Raw genomic sequence first — 17,419 nt, 5'->3', positions numbered from 1 at the left:
TTGAGGCCTCTCTTTCTCTCAAATCCCACCATCAATCAATAGCAAATCTTGACAGTTCTGCCTTCAAAATATATTCCAAGTCAGACCATGTGTCACAACTCAACACATTATCACCCTATTCCAAACCTCCCACCAGAAATACTGAATAACCTACTAAATGGTCTCCCTGTTAGAGTCTGTTTTCATAGTGCAGCCAGAGGATCCATTTAAAATATAAATGGTTTATGCCACTGTTGTCCAAAACCCTTCCATGACTTCCCATAATCCTCATTCCAAAATAAGTGTCACGGCGTAAGACCCCAAACAATCTCCTTTCTTACCATGCTTCCTCACTTTGCTCTTGCCACACTGCTCTTCTTCCTCCTCTTAAAATATGCCACATTTTTTTCTGCTTCGGGACTTTTCCACCTGCTGTTCCTTCCAGCTGGGATACACCTTCCCCAGGTATCTGCAGGCTGGCTTGCTTCCTCACTTCCTTGGTCTTTACTAAAAAGCAATTCCCTTGGAGAAAACTGCTCTATCCAAAGAGTTCTTCCTTTCACTCTCTATCCCCTTAATGGGTTTATTCTCTTTATAGCACTTATTACCACTTCACATTCTATTATACGCAGGCAAGTTGTTTATTTATTGTTTTACTTCTGCACTAGAAAATAAGCTTTCAAAATCAACATTATTTTGCTCACCACTGAATCTCCAGTAGTTAAAATAGCACCTGGCAAACAGTAGGCCATCAATAAATGAAGGAAGGAATAAATGAAAGACAGCAAACTCATGAGCCTGAAGCACATGTTCCTTCTTGGCCCCGTGACTTGGTGCACATTTTCCCTTTTACTTAAAATGTTCTTTCTCGTTACCTTCTATGCCAAGTGGATGCCTATTTATATTTAAAAATGCAACTTGAATGACAACTTGCTTTCATCTCTGTTTGCTCCTGTGGATAATTATTCTTATCTTTAGTCTAGCACCTATTTTTGAGGATGTACTTTTGACTATATATTTGCTCCCTGGCTACACCATGAACTCCTTGGGGCAGACGTTGACTTATCTTTGTATGCCCAAAGTCCGGCACCTACTAGAAACCAAATTATGTCTAAATATGTCTAATCACTAGTGCTTATGTGAGCTTTTACTTTCCTTCTGTCTGTGCTGTTATTTTTATTAACAGTTAGTGTTCATTACTCTGGTTGCCACACCTAAATGTCATTCAACTGTTCTCTCTGCATTACAGATAAAAATGTGCGTAGGCCCTAGGAATTAAACTCTGATCGAGTATGTATTTGCTCACCATTGACTGAGAACTAGAGTGAGGCAAGCCTTTAATAATAGAAGTAAGTCGGATATTGGAGTCCACTACCACACACTTTGTAAGAGTCTAGTTATTAGTCACCGGTGAACGCATTAAAACAAGTTTAAATCAACAAAATGCATTAATCTCTATCATGTTATCCCACTCCACAACATAGACGGAAAAGTTTCTATTTAACTGATAAGGATAGCATCTTCTGTAGGCAGCATCATAATAGAATAGGTCAGAAGAAAATGTGTGCAACAAAATAGCTATTGGAAGATATATCTCTTATGACAAAGAAGCTGTAAGGTTCATGTTGGTATAATTTGCTTCTGCCTTTAAATCCTCTCCAAAGTGATATAAAATGAAGCTTTATTTTATCCCTGATATAGCCTTTGTGTCATGAATAAATCAAATATAACAACAGTGGTAATAAATAAGTTATATCTGTGTCATGCTTTTTCTATTTTATGCTTTGGACATACACTATTTCATTTAAACTTCACTATGCTTTGATGGAAACAAGGATGATCATAATCACTTTACAGATCAAAATTTTGAGGCTTAAAGAGGTTAAGAAACTTGCCGAAAGTCATGCATTGAGTGGCACCAAAAGAACTAGATTTCAACCCAAGTCACAAGTCTACCAATCCGAAGTGTACTAAGGGGTACAAGTTCTGGATTCAAAGATTCAGCCACTTTACACAGACTTAGGGCTTTGAAAAAAACATCTCAAGCTTACTGGCCCTCAATTTATTCATCTGCCAAATAAAAGGGTGCATTCAATGCCTCCAATTGTTGCTAGCATCCCAATATTAAGATTCTGCATTTAAAGTTACTTATGCTCTCTGCACTTAAACTCTGTAATCTTCATTAGAAAGTTACAACCCAGGTATTATTTTCTCTTCCTGAAATCTTCGTTGCAATAATAACAGCAAGGTGCATTAGAATTAGTGAAACTTGGTCATGTCTAAGGGATTCATGAGGTGAGAAGATCAATCAAAACAAAGTCCTGCCTCAGGGTTAATGTCTGCCTTAGAAATGCACTTTCACCTTTCTGAGACAGCTGGCTATTTTTGGTCATAAGGAACCTGCTAAGGATGCCCATGTGGCTTGGAAAGCAGAACTGACACAGATCTGAAGTCACTGGATAATCCCAGCTCCACATACTGTCTTTCACTTATTTTTCCTCCCACATACCTGGAAGGATTGACTTGAGTCTCAAGTGCTCACTCTAGTTCCAGCTCAACCAAGAACCATGTCCTTTCCATTTAAAAGGTGAGATGACAAGAGTGCACCTATTTACAAGTCCTGGGAGAGAGGAGGGGAAGGTCTAGAAAATGGAATAGGATTTCAGACCATTCTCATTTTGTCCCTGTAGTATTGCTGATATAATAAATCCAACTTCCCCCCGCCACACACAGAATAGTCAGGCAATTTCTCAGCAGATGCTACAAATTTCCCTCTATGCCAGGCCACTGGGCAACAACCTAATCTATCCTACTCAGGTTACTACTCTTTCTGCTTCATTCAATGCCCAGTTGCTTCTGAGACTAATCCAACTCTGAATACAGAATGTTTTTTCTAGTTAACATGAATGTAAGAAATCAGAGAACATTAGCCAAGCAAGACAGTTCCTCCTACTATGACTGAATATGCATTCCCAAGTGAAATACAGATAATAAATACCTACACTGTGCTTAACAGGTGCCAGCACTATCCTAAGAGCTTTCATAAATTAACTCATTTTAATCCTCACTATAATCCCCACAAAGTAGGTGCTATTGCTATTGCCATTTTATGAATGGAGAAATTGAGGCACTGGGGGGCTAAAGAACAACCTTGAAGGTTGTTCAAGATCCTATAAGTGGTACCTCTCAGAGCCATGTAAAATCTAGCAACGTGGCTCCATAGTCCATACTCTCAGCCGCTATAGTTGACAATTTCGCATCAGGCTACCTCTTTCTAAATTTGATAAATTTGTTTTAACAGGGATACATTTCAAAAACACAAAATTGAGTGAAAAATAAGATGCAAAGAGATCAGCAGAGTTAGATGCCGTTTATATAGATGTTTAAAACACTCAAAACCATTACATATATGTTAAGAATGTAAACACATGGACTGGAGGGACACACCAAACTCATTAAAGTTGTTACACCTGAGAAAAAAGAATTGGAGAATAGAGCTAGGAAAGGTTCTAATAATTTTAATTGCATCACTAATATTTAACTTCTTCATTAAAAAAAAACCTGAAATAAACATGATAAAAAGTCAGCAAATTTTTTCATTCTAAGTTTTAGGTGTATTGGTGTTTGTTACAGTATTCTCTGAACATTTCTGTATCTTAACCTTAAAAACAAACTACATATATTTTTTATTCTATTCCTTCCCGTGCCTTCCCAATTCCAATGCCAGGAACTCTACTTCCAGTTGAAGTCATGGAATCCATAAGTATTGCATTTTGGAAAACAAAATCGTAATGATGACTCATCTAGGGTTAGTTAGCCTAACAGTAACTACAAATAGAATATTTCCAGCTGAGTGTGATGAAAACAACACAACAACGAATCCACTCAACTAGAATTTGAACTGAGCACACGTACACAATGACAGCAGCCAACCATAATTGCCAGAGAAGATAACCTACAAACAAAAATATTTGGGAGAATTTATTTCTACTCGAAACATAGCAGTCTCTGCTAGAACAATGACAAAGCTGTTTAAGAATGACACACTTCAGACATCATTAATATCTTAATTAGGATCAGTTTTGCTCACCTGTTATCTCCCTTATCAAACTATGAGTTCTTTTAAAATAGGGTTCATGCAGGCACATTGCTTGGCACATGACACAGGTCTTAGTAATGCTGGTTGAAGAAAACATGTAAACGAAGCTGTATTTCATAATGTCATTCTTTCCCAAACCTAAAACATTCAACTCTTCAAGCAGTAGCGTGACCAATGAGGCTGGCCTTTAAAACTCCTATAACTAGATAGATACCAATCCAGAAAGTGTTCGTAATTTTTGCTCCCTAGGATAGAGATTAGAATTTTCCCTTGTCCTAGAAATTACTTTGTTTTGAGAGGGACTGCCTGGTGAGTCTTTCTAATCATACAAATCTAAGTCCATTTCCTATTCTTTGTTCTTGGAAATCCCCCCTCCCACCACCACCATTGTAACAGATGCTTCCAACGAGGTGTTAAGTATTTTGTTTAGTAATTTACATTGGGTATATTTTAAGCAGAACCAAGTCTAAGCAGACTTAAAAATTTTTCCTCTGCATTTGGCTGTCCTATTTGAAAATCCTTGTTTATCATTCTTAGAAGAATTGTCTTATTTTTCCTAAAAGTCCATGAGAACGGATCATCCCAAGAAGAGCATGCCAGACTAATCTCTTTGCAATCTACGTTGTATAACAGATAATGGAAAGGTGTAATGCTACTTGGGCCGGACCCCTCGTGTTTCTCGTCCAATATTTAAAATGAAATAACCCACACACGTAGAAATGTACAGATAACTACTGTGATTACTTTTTCTGGACCAGGAGTGGCCCGACCATGCCCTATGGTACAAGTGTCTCTCCTAAAAGACAGAGATGCTCCACCTTCAGTCATGTGGCAGTAAGAAAAGCAACTAACGTTGGAATGGGAGCAGGAATTTTCTCTGTGTAATTGGGAGTAGCGCCTAATTGCTAGAGGAAACAAAGAATATCCGTTATGCATCTAGGCTAGGAGTTAAAGAGAGAAAACCAAGAGGCTCTTCTAGGGACCACATGGCCTAAGGGCTGTAGAAGCAGTGATAGCTAATATCTATCTTAACATTTCTATTTCCTACACTGTAAATACACTTCTGTTTTCTGTAGGAATTCAGCAAATTATTCCAAAGACCCACAGTCTGGTTTTTCTTAAGACTGAAAGAGGAGAGTGGCAAAGTTCTTGCATCTCAGTGGTTCTGAGTGAGGAAAGTTGGTGGATACGTCAAATTAACACCAGGATAAATCTGTGGAATGTATAAATACTTGCAGTGTTTCTTAGAAATTACTTGGTGACAGAAAAACAGCAAGAAAATGAAAAGTCGGCAATCTACTGAATGAGCCTAGCTATCAGGACTTGAGAAATAAAAGTGAATTTACTTTTTAGTCACAGGTTAATGAGGTCAAAAATGTTTGTTATGTAATTTATAATGTTAAATTTTAATATGATTTTTGCTTGCCTCCTGTCCTGATCCTCTGAAAAATCTAGCAACATAAGAGAGGGTTGAAAATGGATCACCATAGACTATTCAGTAGTAGTGTTACTATGCTGAATTCCAAAAAAATCAGTGATCCAAAGTCACTTAAAAGACTATCACCCAAGTTATATGTTACAGCCAAATTACTCCCCAATACCATTTTACATTCTTTTATCAATGAAAAACCAAATTGAAATGTTTTCTGAATTCTATGGATATGGTGATTGTTAGTTTTTGTTGTTGTTGTTGTTTGTTGTTTGTTTTAAGAGTCTTGCTCTGTCGCCCAGGCTGGAGTGCAGTGGTGTGATCTCCGCTCACTGCAAGCTCCGCCTCCTGGGTTCACGCCATTCTCCTGCCTCAGCCTCCTGAGTAGCTGGGACTACAGGCGCCCACCACCACGCCTGGCTAATTTTTTTGTATTTTTAGTAAAGACGGGGTTTCTCCGAGTTAGCCAGGATGGTCTCGATCTCCTGACCTCGTAATCTGTCCACCACAGCCGGCGATTGTTAGTTTTATGGAAATAAACAGAAATCTCACAAATGCAATAGGCTATATATAGACTCCTATTGCTTTTTACCAGAATAAAGGTCTGTCTTAAACAATAAGGAAAAGCTCAACATACAGATCAAATTTTCAAATATACTCAAAGATTTAGTATTGGGCACCTTGTTTGTCATAAATTAAGAGAAGGAATAAGTTAGGTTAAACCATCCACTCACAGCATGCATTTGGTATTTTATAACACCGGGAAGGATGAGTGGCAAGAAAAAGAGGAGTAGAAAAAGTACTGACTACTTGTCCAGGATTTCACAGGTTAAGCACCTTACAGACATTAATACGTTTAATCCTGAGAACACTCCTATAAACTGAGCATTATTATTAAGCCCCATTTCATGTATGAGTCACAGGAAAACCAGGAAACTAGCCCAGTTACACAGTCAGTGAGTGCCAGAGCCAGGACATAAATCCCTGCTTTGTCTACAAGACCTTTCTTCAACCTCTAGATTCTGCCTCCCACTGAATTCCCCAAATGTGTGCCCCAAGGGCTGTCTGGTGGCCTTATGGAGTTCAATCAGCTGCATACCCTATTTAGGAGCAATTTAACTCTTGGATTTCAAATACAGTGTACCTAATTTTCAACCTTTGCCTTGAACTCTTATCCAGCCACCAATGACATGACCTCAGGAGGTTCTGTCATTCTTCCATCACTTCCACTTAGCATGTAAAAAACAAAAACAAACAAACATAAACTTTCCATTAAACCAACTCTCCCTCACTCAGTCTCTGCCAACGTTATCACTCAACAACTGTTTCATTTATTCTTATCCCTTCTTCAACATCAGTTTTCCTCTTCTCTAAAACCCTGAAATACTCCTTGACATTATGATTCATTTAGGCATTTAAACATAGGAATCCATAACTTACGGTGGCATGATTTACACAATAACTGGTCCTTAAAAATTGCATTAGAAATTCTAATTATCTTTCAAACACCACTCTCTGGAATTATGTTCTGCCCCTCCCCACTTCTTTCTCACCACTATAGACTCTTCTGCTGTCTGTATGTAACTTCCCTCCATCTTCAATTATACGGCCCCAAAAACTTAGGGTACAAGAAGAAAGGAGTAATTTCAGAGACTTTTAAGTACCACATTTGTTTCTTGTGTCATGTAACAACGAAAATCTCAAAATGTGCTCTCTGCTTACTTCAATATAAGAAAGAGAAGGGAGAATCAACGTAATTGTATGCCCTTCCGCAAGGGTGAGAGATGCTCCATATGAAGAGCGACAGCTAGTGGTCAGTGGATGGAGTAGCACACTGCTCAATTCCTGGGGTCTTCACAGGCAAAGAGAGGGTAACACTGAAGTTGGTTCAGACCAGAGGAAGTGTTAGTTGTACTCTACCCTGTCTCTCCTTCTATGCCATTCCTGCAAGGTTGCTTATCACCAGTGGTAGGTACTAGGGACACTCTGACACTGAAACTGTAGAGCCAATAAGTGAGGCCAATACCCCAAGTTGAATCTCTAATGAATTTTCCAAAAAGCAGAATTCATTCATGTCATCTAAAATATTTTTGTACTCCTTAAAGGTGGCAAGCACCAGGCTAAACACTAGACATAAAATTAAGGGGAGAAAAGATCTGCCACCCTTAAGGAGATACAATGGATGGATGGATAGATAGAGAGATAGATAGATAGATAGATAGATAGATAGATAGATAGATAGATAGATCATATATAGAGATATATATTGACATATATATGTCAATCTAAATGTCAAGCAAAGAAATTGGTTGAGTTGATTATCCCCCCCACATATAAGTGACTACTACACAGCCATTCAAAATACTTTTAAGAGTATTTTAACATGGAACACACTGTTGATATAATGCTAGGTTTAAAAAAGAAAAGTTTATAAAAGAATATATGGTATAATACTATTTTATAAAACAAAATGGATATCAAATGTAAATAGTAGTTATCTAGGGTGAGAACATGAATAATTTTTATATTCTTTTTGCTTATCTGTATTTTTTTCAAATTACTAGAATGAATTTGTACTATCTTTATAATTAGAAAATGCATAAATGCACAAACATACTTTTTTTTAAAGAAATGATCAAATGTGATCACACATTGCAGTTGGGGCATCAGCATATGGGAAAAACAGGATTATCCTTCAATCACAGGATGGGAAAATGGGATAGCCTGGACATCGAAAACCAAGAAAAAGTGAGGGTACTTGTTTCTCTCTTTTTAAGTATTGGACTGCAAAACTGGACACACTGTGTCACTGTTTCACATACTCCAACATACATAAAAGCTGCAAAGCAAAGCTGTGATTCTACTTCCTCAACTAAAAACTAAAGAAGTAAAAGTTGGTTAGAGAAGCACCTCTCTAGAAAGTAAACTTTCTAGATAAAAAATAATTGGAAAAATAGTAAACTGTCTAGACTAAAATCCTATGTCACTACACAGCTCTAGAACAAAGGTCTTCCATACTCTTGAAACTCAAAAACAAAAAGATGTTTCCTTGCTAAGATAAAGAGAACAAGAAATACAAAAGGTCAAAAAAATATGAAACAAGGTTTAACCCACATTGGTTATCAAATAAATGCAAACGAATATGTTTTTCTAATACCTAATAAAGATTTAAAACACACACATATGGCATAGTGTATCATAGCATAGAAAAGGTACACAAGGCAGAAGGGGTTGAAGAACAGTATTATATGGTTGGTAGGAGTGTACGTCACTAGAGGACATATCAATACCCTTAAGAGTATTTATGATTCCTCAGAGTTTAAAACAGAAATACTATTTGACCCAGTAATTACATTATTGGGTATATACCCAAAGGAATATAAATCATTCTACCATAAAGACACATGCACGTGTATGTTCATTGCAGCACTGTTGACTTTGCAAAGACATGGAATCAACCTAAATGTCCATCAGTGGTAGACTGGATAAAGAAAATGTGGTACATTCACCATGGAGTACTATGTAGTCATAAAAAAGAACGAGATTATGTTCTTTGCAGCAACATGGATATATCTGGAGGCCATTATCCTAAGCAAACTAACACAGAAACAGAAAACCAGATACTGCATGTTCTCACTTATAAGTGGGAGCCAACCAAAGAAGACATATAAACATTAAGAGGGGAACCAAGGACACCAGGGCCTACTAGAGAGTAGAGGGTATGGGGAGGGTGAAGATCAGAAAACTTTCTATTGGGTCCTATGCTTAGTACCTGAGTAATGAAATAACCTGTACACCAAATCCCTACGACACACAATTTACCTATATAACAAACCTGTACATGTACCCCTGAACCTAAAACAAAAGTGAAAATAATTTAAAAAAAAGAATATCTATGCCTTTGAAAGTTACACACTGTAAGAGTTAATATTTGCTATCTCACTTTCCACAGTTACTTCTTGGCCCACAAAAGAGGCACTTCTGCCTTTCCCAGAGTATTGGAAATCAGAGTCTTTACCCTTCCGTCCATTCTTCTCACTCTTTTCCAGGGAAGAGAAAACTTTTGCGCGTTTGGTGAGATCAGTGGGGGGGAAACTGAACACGTGAGGTGCAGCCTGTTGTTTCTTTCTCTGTGGATCAGCCTGGCCACAGGCTGGACACATTCTGAGCTGCTGAGTAGGCACTAATGGGTCAGGACCTCGACCTGCTTTTACAGGCAGATGTGGAGTCCAAATCTCTCTGACACTACTATTGGGGTTCAACAAAGATGAGGCGGGAATTCTCAGCAGATGAGTCCTCTCTGTAGACCCAGACCTTCCCTCTGGTGAGTTAGACGTGCCAAGATTTAGTTTTGGGAGAAAGGTGCTAAGTTCCATTTTGATCATCTCCAATCTAGTATTCCAGCAATCGACTAAGAAGGTGGATAGCCATCTGTTTGACAAGTTTCTCTATTTTCTCAGTTGTCTGGAACTCAGAATGAAGGAGGGAGTTCAAAGGAAGAAAATGAAAGAAAAGTTATTACTGATATCTTCCCCCAAGCCCACAGCTCATAAAAAAAATCTAAATATCAAACGACATTGAGTACACTGATAAGTATGGTATAGATCTGTAATGTAATTTAAAATCATGTTTACGAGAATCTTTTGTAAAATGGCATATCCATTAGTATTTTTAAATACAGACAGGCTTAAAAAAAAAGAAACGAAAATGATTCACTATTCCCCACCTAGTTACACCCTTACTTATATTTAAATAAAGCCAATATGTACACATCATTAGAAACAGCACAGAAATGCAAAAAGCTAAAACGGGAAAGCCTCTTTCCCGCTGCTTCAGAAGTTTCTCTCCTCAAGTAATCATTACTAACAGCTGCTTGTAAATCCTTCTGGAAAAAATATATGTTCCAAATATTTCAATATATGTACCTCTTTCCATATTTAGAATAATTGTTCAGTCCCATAGAAAGGAAACAAACACCACATATTAATGTTTGTGTGATAACTTTTGTTTAAAAACTGCACATGCATAGAATGGAAGAGATTATATTGGGGTTATAGATTTATAAGAGATTTTTTTACTCTATGGAGATTTTACATTTTCAAAGTCTCGTGCTATCATCAGAAAACTGCATAATCTGAATATATATATATAATATATATCACTAGTTTTTAATTATAAAAGAAACACATTTTAAATAAAAATTTAAATAATATAAACACATGTAAAGTAAAAAGCTAGTCTTCCCAGCTGTCAAATTCCCTAAAGGTAACTGCAGTTAATTGAAAAATCACAGAATTATAAATGTGTGAAGGAAATTTTATTTCTCATCAAGGGTAACAGCCTGCTAGGTGGCCATTCCTGCAGACTGGGAAGTGTAGCTCTGGCAAAGACCAGAGACAGGACCTTCAAAGGAGGAGGGGTTGGGCTAGGAGCTTTATGCTAAATAGGTTGGCTAAATATAGCTATTCAACAGGTTATAGGAGGAGTTATGAATATTCATGAAGGTAGTTCTGATGCATGCATACTGAACCAATATGCATGTAACATATGACCTATGTTCACTTTGGGGTGGAGGCTTAACATTAAGTGTATTACAATTGGACCCAGTGGGTCAAAAGGTAAAGCAGGGACAGGAAGGAAAGCACTCAAGTACACAGCTTCTGTAAGCCAGCCAGAGCCAGTGCATGGTCATGGTCTCTTATCAGGAGAAAGTTACTGATGTCAATCTCTTGTCCAATCAAAGCTACAGTTATCACTTGTGCAAGAGAAGTTGGGGGTCAGTTAGAATTTGGTGGAGCTGTAATTGCTCAACATTGCTTATCTCAAAGCCAGTGCCTGTTCAGCTGCTAGAGAAAAACAAATACCTTGTGGCAGTTAGAACATAGTTTATTCTTTTTTTGTTTTTTTTGTTTTGTTTTGTTTTGTTTGTTTCGTTTTGTTTTGAGACGAAGTCTCCCTCTGTAGCCCAGGCTGGATGGAGTGCAGTGGCATGAGCTTGGCTCACCGCAACCTCCGCCTCCCGTGTTCAAGTGATTCTCCTGCCTCAACCTCCAGAGTAGCTGGGATCACAGGCATGCAACACTGCAACCAGCTAATTTTTTATATTTTTAGTAGAGATGGGGTTTCACCATGCTGCTCCTGAACTCTCAACCTCAGGTAATCTGCCCGCCTCAGTCTCCCAAAGTGCTTGGATTACAGGCATGAGCCACAGTGCCCGGCCAACATAGTTTATTCTTTCAGTGTAGGGGTGCATAACTTAACCCCTGCCTGGGATGACCTCAGATTCTATTTACAATTTGCTAATTTACGGCCACAAAGAATCTGTTCTGTCAGCCTTATGATCTCCATTTTAACATTAATGCTGGTCAGTGGTGTCCAAACTGCAAAACAGAGGGGATATAACGGGGCAAATCTGACCTCCCATCTAGTCACGGCCATGAACTCAGTGTTTAAGGCTTTTAAGGCTTTTCTGGGGTAAGCCTCTTGGCTGAGACAGGGTTCATTCAATCAGTTAAGGGGCTTAGCCTTTAGTTGTGGTTTATACTGCCATTAGCAATTTTTAATGCATTTGACCAAATACACACACACACACACACACACACACACACACACACACACACACAGACAGACATTTTAAATAGATATAAACATATTTAAAATTTATACATTTTTTCAGGATAAAATAATGTACAAAGACCTAAATCTTCACCTGGGGAAGTCCCGGTTTCCTAATTTGTCTTACATAACTGTAAGGAGGAATGCTATCTTACTTTATTTCACGATAAGGTTTGCAAGCCCAAAGATCAAAGGTAATGATTGATGTTCTCCATATTCCATACCGTGGCAGTTTTAGAAAATGCAACCCCAACTTTTCACTCTCCTTTTCACCACTTTCAGGTAATCCCCAGGCTGCTTGTGACCAGAAGACTGTCACCAGGCTGAAAGGGCTATTACTGCCCAGAATTCCTGATCTCAATTAATCTTCTGGCCTCAGCCTTTGAGGAACTGGAACCACAGGCACGTCTACTATCTCTAGTCAATGACTTATTTGCAGAATGGTAGAATGAGTTGGGGTAAAAGGATCATCATCATCATTTTGAGAATGGCTTCATAATGACTGTAACTCTGTATCCACCCACAAGTTCCTTAGGGCCAAGGTCAGATGCTGAACCAAGATGGCGATTCACTGGTTCTCAAGTTTCTTCAAGTTAAGCAAATAATTAGTGCCTTAGAAAAATGATCCAGCTAGCAACAACCCCTCTCCCCTCAAAAAAAGAGATTCATTTTGTGTCACTAAGTTTTATTTAAAGACCATGCAATCGCATCCCAGCTGGCTTCATTGAAGTAACAACGTGGGCAATCAGTGACACCAACTGCAATGCTATCGTTTCTATAAACAGTAATGAGTGGAGGGGGTAGGTCGGTACTAGAAGCTTATGTATAAACAAGAAAGATCATTTCAGAAAGAGAGAGATTGTCTCAAAAAGAGTCACAGTATCTTTCTGATAGGCACCCTATGAAATGCAAATGCCCCACATTTAATGGCATCAGAAGAAATGTTCAAACATGACATTCATAATATTGTGCAGTGAAAATTACATGGCATAAAGATAACAATTGCATACACTAAATTAGACAAAGAAAAAGAATTCCATTGTTTTAAGACACTCCATAGAAATTGAGAGAACAGATCTAGAAGTACTCACTGGATGTCCCTTTATAACTCTGGTACCACAGAATAAAACTTGCACCTTTCTAAGAAGCTGATTTCTAATATATCTGGCTGTAAATAAACGGATTTACGTTGAAGCAAGAGCAGAGGAAAGATATCACGTAGGTAACTTTGCAGGATATCTGAATATGTACAAAGCTAAGTAGACTTGAATTGAGTTGTAGGGTAATTGCCTTTTGTAAAAAATTGCTTCTTTTTATATCTTTATCTTAGTTTTATTCAAACACATTTTTCCAGTAAAATATACGGAGATACTACTCATTTCCATTAAAGCTCTCATCTGTCATACCCCAGCACTTCCTTGTGAACTCCTAAATGCTTTTCAAGCTCAGGGAGATTATCGCGAATCTTAGACTGAATTAATTATTCCTTCCTTGAGGTGATTCTTACCATTAAACATTAAATCAAATAAGGGTTCTTGAACTGAAACAAACTGAGACTCCTAATTATTTCATTTTGGCACTTTGGCCTTGTTTGATACCTTTAGCTTATAGGTATAGATCTCTCTGCTGAGTCTCTATTGCCTAAAACAGAAGCTAGATACAATCAATCATGAAGGATTTTTTTTGCTAAATTGGAAAATGGCAATCTCTGAAGCAAGAGACATATTTCTCTAACTTTCTACTCTCGGATGGAGAGGGAAAGAAAGAAGGGAGGGCTGGCAATTAGGACGGTGAATTGGCATGGTGCAAGTACCCCAGGTTTCAGAAAAAGTCTGCGTTCCCTTCTCTCTTCTTCTGTGCTTAACACAGAGCCAGGCAAACGGATTGCCGGCCCATAACCCAGATGGGAGCATTGAGCCTATCCTTTCACCATAAACTACTCCACTGATACTCTTCCCAATGCACACAACTCTTTGTTTATAAGTTGAGAAAAGAAAAGGAGCATTTATTTGCAGTTTCCATTGCCAGGCAGAACTGCAGCAGTGATGAAAGCTACCACATTGTCACTGCTTTCCAGGCAATGGAGATAACATGATTGTGAGCAGCAAAAGGTAATTTTCACATTTTATAGTAAGTAGAAAGGAACGACTGAGTTTTTCAGTCTTGCAATTAAATTACAGTCTTACAATTAAATTACAATTAAATTGTTAAATACAATTACAATTAAATTACTTTGAAAGAATAAACTCAAAGTTCTTGAAAAACATCAGCGGGGATTAATTACGCCTTTGGAAAACAGATCAATATCACTGAAGGACTAAGGCACCAACTAGCCTGAGGACACACACTAACTAGAATTGTAATAACAAAACCTCATAATTTGGTATGCTAAGCTAATTATCAAAAGACTACAAACAGAAATCAATACATCTATTTATTAGATACTACACGTGGTATCATAGAGAAATTAGAGCACTTTAACTAAAAAGAGTCTGCAACACAGATCAGTAACTCTCCATTAAATCTTATTATTTATGCTGCACTGCCTTATCATATCAACCAAGGCAAGCTAGATAGATAATACACTAACTTAAACTTTGAAGTTACTCACAAAAAGAGGTTGTAACTTTTTATTTGCATTAAATGTCCATCATGGGTCATATGTCGGGGCTCTTCATCACAGATACTCAGGCACACAGGCTAAGGGTACACACTGCCTTGAACGTCAGCAGCAGCAAAGAACCTCAGGTGAGTTGTGCTCAGGCTATGAAAGCTTCCAGTATGTCACTTCTGCTCACATTTCATTTGCCTGAGGCAAGTCATACGGCCACACCTAACTTCCAATGAATGGGATAATGCCATCCAACAATATGCCCAGCGGGAGGATCCAAAATACTGGGTGAAAAGTGCTAATGACAACTCAACAATGAGAAATGAACAGCCTCATTTAAAACTGGTCAAAAGACATTAAGAGACACCTCGCCAGAGAAAATACACAGATGGCAAGCAAGGACATGAGAAGATATTCAATATCATATGCCATCAGGGAATTGCAAATTGCGTCAATAATGAGAACTTACTCCACACTTACTAGAATGCCCAAAATCCAAAACATTGACGACACTGACAAGTATGTGGAGCACCAGGAACCTGCATTCATTGCTGGTGGGACAGCCAAATGGTACAGCAACTTTGAAAGAGAGTTTGACACTGTCTTACCAAACTAAACACTGTTATTATACAATCCAATAGCTGTGCTCCTTGATATTTACCCAAATAGGCTGAAAACTTATGTTCACAGAAAAACATGCACATGGATGTTTATAGCAACATTATTCTTCATCATTTCCAAGTCTTGCAGCAGCCAAGATGTTCTGTAATAAGTGAATGGATAAATAAATTGTGGCACATCCAAGTAATGGAATATTATGCAGTGCTAAAAAGAAATAAGCTATTACACCACGAGAAGACCTGGAGGAAACTTAAATTCATATTACTAAGTGAAAGAAGTCAATATAAAAAGGCTATACACTATCTTATTCCAACTATATGGCATTCTAGAAAATAGAATGCCAAATCACCACAGGTTTTCAGGGGTTAGGAAAGACAGAGTTTGGGGTATGTGTTTTCTTGTAGGATCGTTGAGCTATTTTTGCCTAGAGTGTTTCAATTCCATATCAAGGCCACTTGATGTGATTGTTTAGCTCAGTCTCTAGGTATCTGATAATCCTTCAGGCTACCAGGCTGAGAAGCCCCTGAGTAAATAACACAGAAGAGTCATGACTATACACAGAAGGAGGTTGATTTTCTGGGATAGCCCAAGTGATAACACAGGCAAGCAAGGAAGCAATTGTGTGTACACACACACACACACACCTGCCACTACTACTACTACTACTACTACTACTGTAGGGACCTACTGCCAAAAATGCTGCCCTTCTGTTTCACGTTGAGGCCTAACCCAGCTTTCTCAGGAGCCTGGTTAAGACAGGAATTCCTCTTCTACAACATTATAATGGTCTTTCCTGCTGAGGTGATGAGAAACCTGCAATCTTAGCAACACTCGGATGGATTGCTTCCACTTTTCCCCCGACTACATTTTGAGAGGACTGGGAACAGGCATTAGCTATTGTTTTAATTGCTACTCTTCTGTGAGCCTTTTTCTTTGTAAAGGTTCTATTTCTAGAGAAAGATGCACTTGCTTTACTTTCCCTTTGAACTAAATACTTAATATTTTATCAGATTAATACAAGTGCCATTTAACCTGAGCAATATTGTTTAGCATCTTAAACTTCGTATCTTTCATTTAATGGATGAGCTCTACATGCTTAAAACAATTTCATTTTGAGAAATGGAGAAATAAAAAGGATCATAAGGGACCCAGAATTCAGCCTTAAACAATCCATTCAACCTTGTCTAAGACTGTCTTCCATTTGATAGCTTATGCCCATCCTACTGCAGTACCAAGGACTTAGAAACCAATATGATGGATAAACTAGACAAGATATTCATATCTGATAACATAGAGGAAAGACAGGAGCAATAACATATTTTAATGATACTAAAAAGCTCAAAATAAATGATTAGTTTGTATTTTCTTAGTACCATTCATTTAATAAAACAAATAAAATACCAAAATGCTTATAATTCCAACTATTCAGCAATCTGTTAGGAGAATCTTTTAATCTATTGTAACAAATTATGTCACTTCCCTTCTGTGGGCCTCACCTCCCTCAACTGTAAAATAATGGAGAAGCAGCAGCTGGTATAAAACTTTGTTATCCATGCCGACATTGTTTAAATATTACTTAAGTTCTCCATGAGTTAGTTTTAAAAATTGGAGTTGTTCATTTGAGCTCTATTTTTATACATTTGCTCCATGAAAAAAAAAATTTGATATCATTACCTCAATTTGCATATGCACACTGGGCATGGCAATATTACATGAAAAATTGCTGTGAGGTCATGCTAATGGCACAGGCATATGAAAAAAAAATCTCTTTAAAATAGAACACAATAATAAAAAGACCTAAAATATACTAAGCATATGGTATATAACAGGCTATAATAGGTATATATATAATATATAGTTGTATATATAATAGGTATATAATATAAAGTTCTTAGAACAGTGCCTGGCATACCATGAGAGTTCGACTAAATCTTTAGCTGCTACTGATTCATTTAATGCTTACTACAATCTATTAGGGAGGTACCATTACTATAGTAATTTACATTTATGCACTAATTCGGAAACAGCAAGGTCATGTTAGTTACACAAGATCATAAGTTTAAAA

The 17,419-nt window shown here is 37.6% G+C and overlaps 1 protein-coding gene across 3 annotated transcripts in view; it reads right to left on the bottom strand.

Annotated features, from left to right (window-relative positions):
• Nucleotides 1-17,419, bottom strand: part of LOC105470844 (fibroblast growth factor 12) — a 583,980-nt gene that overhangs the window by 353,208 nt on the left and 213,353 nt on the right. The window lies entirely within an intron of this gene.

The sequence above is a fragment of the Macaca nemestrina genome, chromosome 2, assembly GCF_043159975.1.
Source record: "Macaca nemestrina isolate mMacNem1 chromosome 2, mMacNem.hap1, whole genome shotgun sequence".
NCBI lineage: Eukaryota > Metazoa > Chordata > Mammalia > Primates > Cercopithecidae > Macaca > Macaca nemestrina.
This window is presented reverse-complemented; position numbering and strand designations above follow the sequence as displayed.